We start from the raw sequence: 12,436 nt of genomic DNA, 5'->3' as shown, positions 1-12,436 counted from the left end.
GATTTTGGATTCTACAATGTAAGGTATGGCCTTGGGGTCCTATGCCATAACCGTAGGCAGGTTCAGTGAGGGATCCAGCCACTAATTTACAAGTTATTGTGACATCATCACCTTGTGTCACCATGAAAGGAGGAAAAACCTTGTTTTTGTCATCCAATACTAAGGGGGTGCTTCTTCACGTCCCTCGGTGTTCTTCTGTGAAAAGTAAACACAACAGAGTCTGCCTCCAGGAGGCAGGAGATTAAAATGATGGAACTATCCAGTGTGTAGCGTGGACTGGAATTCTGTTCACTTCCCAGTCATTTTGCTGCTGAAAAGGAAGCCAGTCTGTACCTCCTTTAAACACAGCATAGGAGTCAGTGTAGATGTAAACAAGAGAGATATTCTGTACCTCAAGTTGGAAAACACTCCAAACAACTGTCAGCTCACCGGTCTGAGAGCTGCCTTCTCCCTCAGTAATAAATCGTTCAGCAGCAGAAGTGGGGAGGGCTACTGCCCTGTATTTCCCCACCTTTCCCTCTCGTTTGGCAAAAACATCAGTGAACCAAGAATTTGCTGATTGTTCAGGGGAGAAAGGAGTGGCTACTTTAATTACCAAGGCAGGTTTGTCATGGCTATTTGCCAAGCTCTCAGTTTCTTGTATTGCCAGATTTTTTACAGCTCTTTCTGTTACTGAGAAAATGTTACAGTAATGTTCTATCTGAGCATACCACTTCCCAACTGAGGATCTCTGGGCCACCCCATGAGGTGGAGGGGTCTCAATAGTGACTGTGATGTATTTTCTCCAGAACACTAATAATTCTAGAGCCTGTTGGAACTCTTTCCTGGATTCAGGCAATTTAATTTGATTCAGGGAGGTTAGAGTATCAGGTGGAATACATGTCATACTTCCTTTCCACCAAATTCCCAAAAACTTCACCTCCTGAGAAGGTTTTTGAATTTTCTCTGAGGAAATTTGTAAGTCAAGGCTTTCCAGATGGGAGATTATTTCTTGCTGGGTATCCCCCACTACTTCTATTTCATCTCCCCCCACCAGAATATCATCAATGTATTGATAGACAGCTGTATCGTCAGGTTTGGGTATCTTTTCTAATTCCTGGGCTAAAGTGTGGTGGGCCAAAGTGGGGGAATGTTCAGACCCTTGGGAAAGCCCAGTGCAGGTGTACTGCTTTGGCTCAACTCCCAGAGCCTGTGGAGGAGATTGATTTGGTACATTGTTCAGAACTTGTGGAGAAGTTTGCTCTGGTACACTGCCCAGAACCTGTGGAGAAGCTTGCTCGGGGGGGTGCATCACTGATATAATCATATTCTATTTTAATCACAGGTTTCAAGTTGGGGCAGCAGTGTTGCCCACAATTTTTCATCAAAATTAGGTCTTTTTGAGAGTATATTGGATTAATGTGAACAGCTTCCTTCTCCTGTGTTTCTTTTGGTGTTATACCCTGCAATGAATTTTTGTCCCATTCTTCTCTTAAGGCAGCTTTTAACAAATTATTTTCATCTCGCAACAAATGGTTCTCATTCCTTTCTTGATCTAATTGTTTTTGCAGAATTTGAACAAGATTTTGTAGAGAGTCTATAATTGTTCTTTCTTCACTTCTTCGCTCAGAGCGAGGTTCTATAGCTGCCGTAAGACAAGCTCCCAAAACTGAGCAGAGCATGGTTTTATTTTTGCCCAGTTTGAACTTTGATTCATGTTGCAAAGAACATATTCTATCAATCACATTCTCCAAATTAAACCAGTTATTGTTTGACCATTCCTCCACACCTTGGGGCAGTCTGGCGCTATACTTAGCTAATAGAGCATAAAATGCAGCTTTTCTGTTATAGTGGAATTCTCAGTCATTTTGTGAAGGGATAAGTAAAAACCACAACAGGGAGGTCTATTGCTTACGTTACCACACACAACAAAACAGTTTCGCTGTGTGCCCCCCTTCGCTTCCCTGTGTGGGTGAAGAGACCAAACGACTTGGGAGGCACTCCTCAGTTACAAAACACCAGGTTGTCTCTTCACTACACCAAGTAGTCAAACATCATAAAAAACAACAACAACAACAACAACAACAACAACAACAACAACAACAACAACGACAACAACAACAACAACAACAACAACAACAGTGTCCCGCCTTTTGCATCAGTAGATCTTTTGTGAAATTCTGACGACAGAGCCCTCAAGCGAGTCTGGGGATGCTCCACACCAAAGTGTCTGCAGTCTGCGGGAAATCAGAAAAACCCTCCTTGCTTTCTACACAGGCTCACCCTTTCAAGGTGGCCAGCTAGGTGCGGCTGGAGTAAGACTTCCTTCCCCTGATACAGACTACACACAACCTTGCATCCCTTCTGTCTGCCAGAAAATCCTGTCCATGACGCCAATTTAATGTCACGATCCGCTATTAATGAAGAGCGGGGGTTGTGATGGTTCTTTTGATCTTAAAGGTGCAAACAGGCAAAATGCAGGGGACAAAATCAGTTTATTCAACAGGTGAAAATCAGTTTATTGAACAACAGCAATGCATTTCATCAAATGCCAACAATTCACTTACGGGAAAGGGGAGAGGTATAGGAAACAAAGTATAGGGAAAGGGGAAGGAAAGGAAGGGATGGGAAAATAGCTACCAACAGACGAGACGGGCGTCCTCACGGGTCATCCTATAGACGAGTCTTCATCTGTGGGGAGATCTCAGGGGTCTTCTCCAGGGGGTAGACGGGTCTTCATCAGTGGAGAGATCTCAAAGGGTCTTTTCCAGAGGGTTGCTCTTTTATAGTCCTTCTCCAAAGCGAGTGGCTTCTGGCCATCATAGACAGTATAGACATTAAAATGTCATCATAGACATCATAGACACTAAATCCACATCATAGACTTCATAAATATTATATCAACATCATAGACAGTATAGACATTAAAATGACATCATAGACATCATAGACATCATAGACATCATAGACATCATCGACATTAAATCCACATCATAGAAAGTATAGAGGTTAAATCCACATCATAGGCATCGTAGACAGTATAGACATTAAATCCACTTCATAGACAGTATAGACATTAAATGAACGTCATAGTCATCATAGACATTAAATCCATTTCATAGACATCATAGACATTATAGACATTAAATCCACATCATAGGCATCATAGACATCGTAGACATTAAATACACATCCTAGACAGTATAGACATTATATGCACATCATAGACATCATAGAAATTTGACGCGTCTTCCACCCAATGCCCACTTCACCTGGGCTACCGGCTGGCTCCAAGAAGCCCGCGTTGGTGAGTGGCCTCTCCCCGGCACCACTCTGGGAGCCGCAGAAGAGGTATAGCGATAGCTATGCCTGGGCGATCTGTCTAGGAGGGACCAAGAGGCGCAGGAGACACCTTTCCCGGTTCTGGGGGAAGGAATTTATTGGAGGAGCAGGTAGCAGGTCTGGAGGTTGGGAGAGGGAACCACAAAAAGGAGGTTTGAGAGGCTTAAATACGGGGGAGGCGCAAGGGGAGGGTACACACTTCAACCAATTGCGGTTAACGGCGGGAGGTACAGAAGGCGGGGGAAGGGATACATTGAACCAGTAGGGAAACATGTGGGTGTCAACCGGGGTTCAACAACCAATCATTTAACGAAGTAGGGAGAACTTTCTCGAACTTGGGGCAGGGTTCAGGGAGGATTGACAAGGCTAGTTGCAGGGATTAGGGTGAGGGACAGGGAAGGATCTAGAAACTGGGAGTGGTTTAGGGTTGAAGGACAGTTGGGGAGGCGGGAAAAGATTAACCATTACATATATGACTCAGGGGGATGAAACTGAGACAAACCAAAAACATATGAGAAAAATTAGAATTAAACGACACAACACAACAAAAATTAAATCCAAATCATAGACAGTATATACATTAAATCCACGTCATAGACATCATAGACATTAAATCCACATCATAGAAAATATAGAAATTAAATCCACATCATAGACATCATAGACATTATAGATATTAAATCCACATCATACACAGCATAAACATTAAATCCAAATCATAGACATCATAGACATCGTAGTCATTAATTCCACATCATAGACATCACAGACAGTATAGACATTAAAACCACATCATAGACATCATAAACACTGTAGATATTTAATCCACATCATCGACATTATAGACATCATAGACGTTAAATCAACATCATAGACAGTATAGTCATTAAATCCACATCAGAGACATCATAGACCGTGTAGACATTAAATCCACTTCTTAGACAGTAGAGACATGATATAAACATCATAGACATCATAGACATTAAATCCACATCACAGACATCGAAACACTAAATCCACATCATAGACCGTCTATACATTAAATGCACATCATGGACAGTATGGATATTAAATTCACATCATAGACATCATAGACATCATAGATATTAAATCCACATCACAGACAGTATAGATATTAAATCCACATCATGGACAGTATACATATTAAGTACACATCATAGACATCATAGACATTAAACCCACATCATAGACATCATAGACATTAAATCTACATCAGGAACAGTACAGACATTAAATCCATATCATAGATATAGTAGACAATAGTCATTAAATCCACTTTATAAACATCATAGATATTAAATAGACATCATACACAGTGTATATATTAAATCCACATCATAGACATTAAATCCACATGATAGACTTCATAAATATTAAATCCACATGATAGACTTCATAAATATTAAATCCAAATTATAGAGAGTATAGACATTAAATCCTCGTCATAGACATCATAGACATTAAATCCACATCATATACAATATAGACATTAAAACCACATCATAGACAGTATAGTCATTAAATAAACACCATAGACAACATAGACATAAAATCCACATTATAGACATCATAGACATTAAATCTACATCAGAAACAGTATAGACATTAAATCCACATCATAGAAATAATAGATAATATAGTCATTAAATCCACTTTATAAACATCATAGACATTAAATCCACATCATACACAGTGTATACATTAAATCCACATCATAGAATTCATAAATATTAAATCCACATCATACAAGTATTGACATTATATCCACATCATAGGCATCATAGATATTAAATCCACATCTGAAACAGTATAGACATTAAATTCACATCATAGACATAATAGACAGTATAGACATTAAATCCACTTCATAAATATCATAGACATCATAGATATTGAATCCACATCATAGATAATATAGATATTAAAACCACATCTTATACAGTATAGGCATTAAGTCCACATCATAGACAGTATAGCCATTAAAACCACATCATAGACATCATAGATTTTAAATCCACATCATAGACAGTATAGAGGTTAAATCCTCACCATAGGCAGCATAGACATCATAGACATTAAATCCACATCATAGACAGTATAGACATTAAATCCACATCATAGACATCATAGACATCATAGATATTGAATCCACATCATAGACAATATAGACATAAAAACCACATCTTATACAGTATAGGCATTAAATCCACATCATAGACATCATAGACAGTAGAGACATTAAATCCTCATCATAGACATCATAGAAATTAAATCCACATTATAGACATCATAGACATTAAATCCACATCATAGACATTACATCCACATAAAAGACGTTATAGACATCAAATCCACATCATAGACGTTATAGACATCATGGACATTAAATCCACATCTTAGACATCATAGACATTAAATCCACATCATAGACTTCATAAACATCACATCCACATCATACACACTATAGACTGTGAGGTGTCTGGGCCTCCGGGAGGGTAATAATTCCTCACATGGGGCACCAAATGTGAGGTTTCAGAAGGACCTCCGGGTGCCTCCTGTGCACCCACACTGTCGGGCTACTTCTTCTTTTATGTAAAAAGCAAAGAGGCTAATAGTTGCTATAAAGTTATTTATTGCAGAAGCACATCAGTCTCAAAAGCAAATACAAAGCAAGGCAGAGCAATGGCTAAAAGCAATGGCTAAAAGCAATGGCTAAAAGCAATGGCAAAGCTGCAGTGGCAAAATGCAATGGCAAAATGCACATGGCATAAAGCCATGGCATAAAGCCATGGCATAAAGCCATGGCATAGAGCCCCGGCATAGAGCCCCAGCTCTCCCTGATGCATGTTCTTTTACAGAAACTTTCCAGCTGGCTAAGACACAAACTCGGACCACTACTCCTTAACCTATTAGAATTCTGGTTTCTTAGCACGCCAGGCTATGTATAGACTACGTTCATGGCCTATCTTGTTCTAACTGAAAAATGTAAGCAATATTCTTAACTCGAACTCTATTATGTCTGAAGCTAGGTTCTTGGAGCCACTAAGGAAACACTAGTATGTTTTTCAACCTCCACTAGAACATGTACTACTACTCAGGCATCTAAGACCTTTTACTCACTAAAAGCACTTCAAACTTATTCCATTTACTCACTTATTTTCTCTCTCTTATGTTACAACCTAAGTCTTCACCTCTGCCTTATAAGTGAGAGGCCTAATATACTTCAATCCATCTAAAAGTTTCAACTCAATCCCTGCATTCTGACCTCTCCCTCAAGGATTCAGAGAAACTCCTGACTTACTGACTCCAACAATAGACATTAAATCCACATCATAGACAGTATAGACATTAAATCCACATCATAGACATCATAGACAGTATAGATATTAAATCCACATAATAGGCAGTATAGACATTATATGCACCTCATAGATATCATAGCCTTTAAATTCACATCATAGACAGTATAGACATAAATCCACATCATAGACATTAAATGCACATCATAGACATTATAGACATTAAGTCCACATCAAAGACATCATAGACATTAAATCCACATCATAGATAATATAGACAGTATAGACATTAAATCCACATGAAACACAGTATAGACATTAAAACATATCATAGACATCATAGACTTCATAAATACTAAATCCAAATCATAGAGAGTATAGATATTAAATCCACATCCAAACAACATAGACATTAAATCCACATCATAGAGATTAAATCCAGATCAAAGACATCATCGACATTAAATCCTCATTACTGACATTACCGACATTAAATACACATCATAGTCATCATAAACATCATAGATATAAAATCCACATCATACACAGTATGGCTGATTAACACCTCAGCTGCCCCCCCAGCACGGCCTGAGCCTGGCCCATCTTTTGTAGTTGTCTTAAACTTTAACTCTTTAGTAGTCAGATAAGATTTGCAAAGCCTCCAGCCTTTCCTTGGAATATGAAAGGGAATAAGAAGATTTCTGAAGTCAGTAACGTAAGAGCTAAGTTTTTAAGATGGAAGGAGAATGAGAAGATGCTGAAATGGCTGAAAATCTTTTTGTAAAATTGTAGGGATGAACTGATGTACTGAATATTCCTATAAACCTTGGAAAGAGACATGGGGGGATGGAAATGTTCCATTTAATAGATGATTTGACCAAAGAGCACCTGTGCTGAGAATTTCTGCCCTGAGAAAAGAAGAGGATATTAGTTTTCTGAAGATGAAGCCTGAGCAGAGAGAAAGGAGACAGAAAAAATCTTTGCTGTCGAACATTTTATTCTTAAAAGTAATACCCCATGAGACAGACATGGCCCACATCTACAGTTTTGGGACGGCTGTGGAATTAGAAGGAGCATCACGGTTGCAGGTTCCCGGGCGGATGCAAATCGTGAAAGATAAAACCACAAGAGAACTGTCTCCTTCCTTCTTGTGGGAAAAATCCCTACAGCTTCAACAAGAAGAGGCTTCTCTCTCCAGAAGTGAACTGAGAAAGACTAAATTAGGCACTGACCGAAGTATTTGTTATATGTTTGTTTTATTGTTATGAAGATTGGGAGAGGGAGGGAAGGAGTCATCGGAAAAATCTTATTCTGAATTTTTTTTCCTTTCTCTTGGTTTGTGTAGTTAATAAATTTTCTTTTATACTCTCTCAAGTTTTAGGCCTGCCTTGCTCTTTTGCTCCTGAATCTCTCACACAACAGGAAAAATAAGTTTATTTAAATTGGCAACACAAAACGTAAACAAGACCTCAAATACACATCATAGTCATCATAGATATTAAATCTACATCACAGACATCATACACATCATAGACATTAAATCCACATCATAGACATCATAGACATCATAGACATTAAATCCACATCATAGACATAAAATCAACATCATAGACAGTAGAGATATTAAATCCATATCATAGACATCATAGACGGTAGAGACACTAAATCCACATCATGTGCAGTACAAGCATTAAAATCACATCATACACATCATAGACAGTATAGACATTAAATCCACATCAGATACATTGAATCCACATCAAAGACATCATAGATATTAAATCCACATCATAGACATTAAATGCACATCATAGACATCATAGAAATTAAATGCACATCATAGACATCATAGACATCATATGCATTAAATCCACATCATGGACATCAAAGACATTAAATACACATCATAGACATCATAGTTATTAATACACATCATAGAGACTTTAGAAATTAAATCAACATCATAGATGTCTTAGACATGAAATCCACATCATAAAAGCTATACACATTAAATCATCATCATAGACATCATAGACATCATAGACATCATAGACATTAAATCCAGATAATAGACAGTATTCATAATGAATCTACATCATAGATATCATAGACATTAAATCCAGATAATAGACAGTATTCATAATGAATCTACATCATAGATATCATAGATATTAAATCCATATCATAGACATTATATGCACATCATACACATCATACACATTAAATCCACATCATTGATATCAAAGACATCATAGACATAAAATCCACATCATATACATCATAGAAATTTAATGCACATCATGGACAGTATAAACATTATATCCACATCACAGACATCAAATATATCATAGACATTAAATCCACATCATAGACAGTATAGAGCAGAAATCCACATTGTGGACAACATAATTTTCATAGATATTAAATCCACATCATAGACATCATAGATATTAAATCCACATCATAGACAGCATAGACATCAAATCCACATAATAGACATCATAGACATAAAAATCCATTTCATAGACAATCTAGAAATTAAAACCACATCATAGACATCCTAGAGACTATAGACATTAAATCCATATCCTACACAGTATGGACATTAAAACCAAATCATAGACATCATAGACATTAAATCCACATCATAGACATCAAATCCACATCATAGACATCAGAGAGAGTATAGAAATAATATCCACATCATACACAGTGTAGACATTAAATCCACATCATAGACATAATAGACATCATAGACATTAAATCCACATCATAGACATAGTAGACATTAAATCCATTTCATAGACAGTATAGACATTAAATCCACATCCTAGACATCACAGAGAGTATAGATATTAAATCCACATCATACACAGTGAAGACATTAAATCCACATCATAGACATTTTATCTACATTATCAACATTCATTCCACATCAAAGACATCATAGAAATTAAATGCACATCACAGATATCATAGACATTAAATCCACATCATAGACAGTATAGACATTAAATCCACATCATAGACTTTAAATCCACATCATAGACATCATAGACATTAAACCCACATCATAGACATCATAGACATCACAGATATTAAATCCACATCATAGGTATCTTAGAAATTTAATCCACAGCATAGATAGTTGTCCTGGGGTTCTATGCAAAAATGTGTATTCTATCACCATCTGTTGAAATGTGGGAGGGGTGGTGATCCTTATCTCTGTGGGAGATATCCTCTGCTAATGTGCCATCTGACAAATGAGGGGGATGATCATCGTTATCTTTTCACAACCCATCCTTCCTCCAGAAGATATATTCTGTTAATGGGCCATTAAGTCCTATTGTGTGACTGATAAGATTACACCATCCCATTGGGAGATGCCCCAGCCAGGGGCAGGAGACACACCTTTCCTACCCAGATAAAAAACTGGGGTTTGGGACACGAAGGCAGTCCTTTCCACTGGATCCCAGAGGGAAGTTGGACCTTTTTTTTCCACATCATCATCGCTGGATCTTCGGAGGAAAACTGCACCTTCTACAGGAGCACTGCTTCAACTGAATCACATCTTTCATCCAGGAGGACTGCAACAACCATTTATACGGACTGCTACCAACACCCTGACTGACAGGGTGTCAGGTTGTATTTCTGACTTTGTCGGTGGTTTTTTCTTTTCTATTATTGCATGTATTTTATTTTTTCTCTTTTCTCCTATTAAATTGTATTACTGACTTGGAGTCTCGCACTGGTTTTGCTTTCAAACCAGCACAGGATGGCAGAGGGCCAAGGTTTGTACGTGGAGGGACTGGCTGTGCCCTGCCCCTGCCCCAGCAGCCTGGCCTCGGGAATTTGCTCAGCACATCTTTCCTCTGCCTTCCATGGCCAGGGCTATGGCTGCCCGTGCTCGGGGACAGAAGGGTGGGTGGCCCTGCTGGCTCGTCACCCGGTGCTGCTCCAAGCTGGGCCCAACTCCTGTGTCCCCTCTGTTCTCTAGGAAATGCCCCACGCCGGGCTGCGATGGGTCAGGCCATGTGACGGGGAGGTTCACAGCCCATTACTGCCTCTCAGGGTGCCCGCTGGCAGAGAAGAACCAGGGCAGGCTGAAGGCCGACTTGTCTGACACCAAGGCCTCGACTCGCAAGAGGAGCCCAATGGGTTTCCCTCAGCGAAAGAAATCTCGGCACCACGGGAGGTAGGGGCACGGCCGGCGAGCCCCGTGCGGGGAGGGCCCCTGTGCTGCCACTGCCCGCCCTGGCAGGGGTCACCAGGGGTGCTGGTTTTGCACGGCCTGGTTTTGGTAGCAGGGCGGCCACAGAGGTGGCTTCTGTGAGAAGCTGCTGGAAGCTTTCCACCATGTCTGGCAGAGCCAAACCCTGATGGCTCTGAAGATGGACATGCCACGGGCCAAGGCTGGGCCAATTAGGGATCATGTAACACCTCTGTTATAAAAGGTTTAAGAAGAAAATGAAACAAAGGAGAGCATGCACAGTTTTAATTCCAGCTAGAGAAGAGGAGAAGGAGGTGAAAACACGTGAAGGAAAAAATATGGGAACACCAAGGTCAGTGAAGAAGGAGGGGGAGGAGGTGCTCCAGGTGCCAGAGCTGAGATTCCTCTGCAGGCCATGGTGAGGACCATGGTGAAAGAGTTGTACCCCTGCAGCCCCTGGAGATCCACAGGGGATGCAGAGATCCACCCACAGCCCATGGGGATCCATAGGGGATGCAAAGATCCACAGGGGATTCAGAGATCCAGAGGGGATGCAGAGATCCACAGGGGATGCATAGATCCCCCCACAGCCCATGGGATCCACAGGGATGCATAGATCCCCCCACAGCCCATGGGATCCACAGGGGATGCATAGATCCCCCCACAGCCCATGGGATCCAGAGGAGATGCAGAGATCCACTCACAGTCCCTGGGGATCCACAGGGGATGCAGGGATCCACCCACAGCCTGTGGGGGAGATGTCCATGCCGGAGTGGGTGGATACCTGGAGGAGGCTGTGACCCAGTGGGAGCCCCGGTGGAGAGAGAAGGTCCCTGGTTTCAGGCTGGAGCAGCCTGTCCTTTGAGGACTCCACCCCATGGATGAGTGACCCACGCTGCAGCAGTTTTGGGAGGACTGTGTGCCCGTGGGAGGGACTCACATTGCAGCAGTTTTGGGCAGACTGCTGCTTGTGAGATTGGAGCAACGCCGGAGAAGTTCACGGAGAACTGTCTCTCCCATGGGACAGACCCCATGATCTCACAGGGCAAGGACTCCTCTCCCTGAGCAGTGGAAGAAAACCTTGGGTGACAAACTGACCAAACCCCCACACCCTGTCTCCCTGTGCTGTCAGTGGAAAGGAGGGAGGGGCTGGGGGGAAGAAAAGGTGTTTTGAAGGGCTCATTTTATTTCTCAATATCCTCCTCTGATTTTGTTGGTGATAAACTAACTTTGTACTTCTAAGTTGAGCCTGTTTTGCCCTTGCAGTGTTTTCTCCTAGTCTTTAACTCCTGAACCCTCCATTGAATTGTTTTCTTTCTTCTACATTTGCCCAGTGTCACACCATGCCACCAGGCCACAGAGGCTCCTTGGCCTTGGTCCTGCCAGCTCTGCTGGGCACCTCTCTTGCTTGCAGGGGAGACTGTCTGGGCTGAAGGGGAGCTGGAGGAGAGGGGAGGAGAGGGGAGGAGAGGGCTTTCCCTCAGCCCGGGCTTCTCTTCTGTTTCTCAAAACAGAGGAATCTCATGTTGCAGAGATAGGCCAAATATCCAGTTTGCTGCAATTTCCCCAGTTGTGGCTGCTTGGC

Source organism: Sturnus vulgaris, chromosome 17 (assembly GCF_052056855.1).
Source record: "Sturnus vulgaris isolate bStuVul1 chromosome 17, bStuVul1.hap1, whole genome shotgun sequence".
NCBI classification, from domain to species: Eukaryota; Metazoa; Chordata; class Aves; order Passeriformes; family Sturnidae; genus Sturnus; species Sturnus vulgaris.
This window is presented reverse-complemented; position numbering follows the sequence as displayed.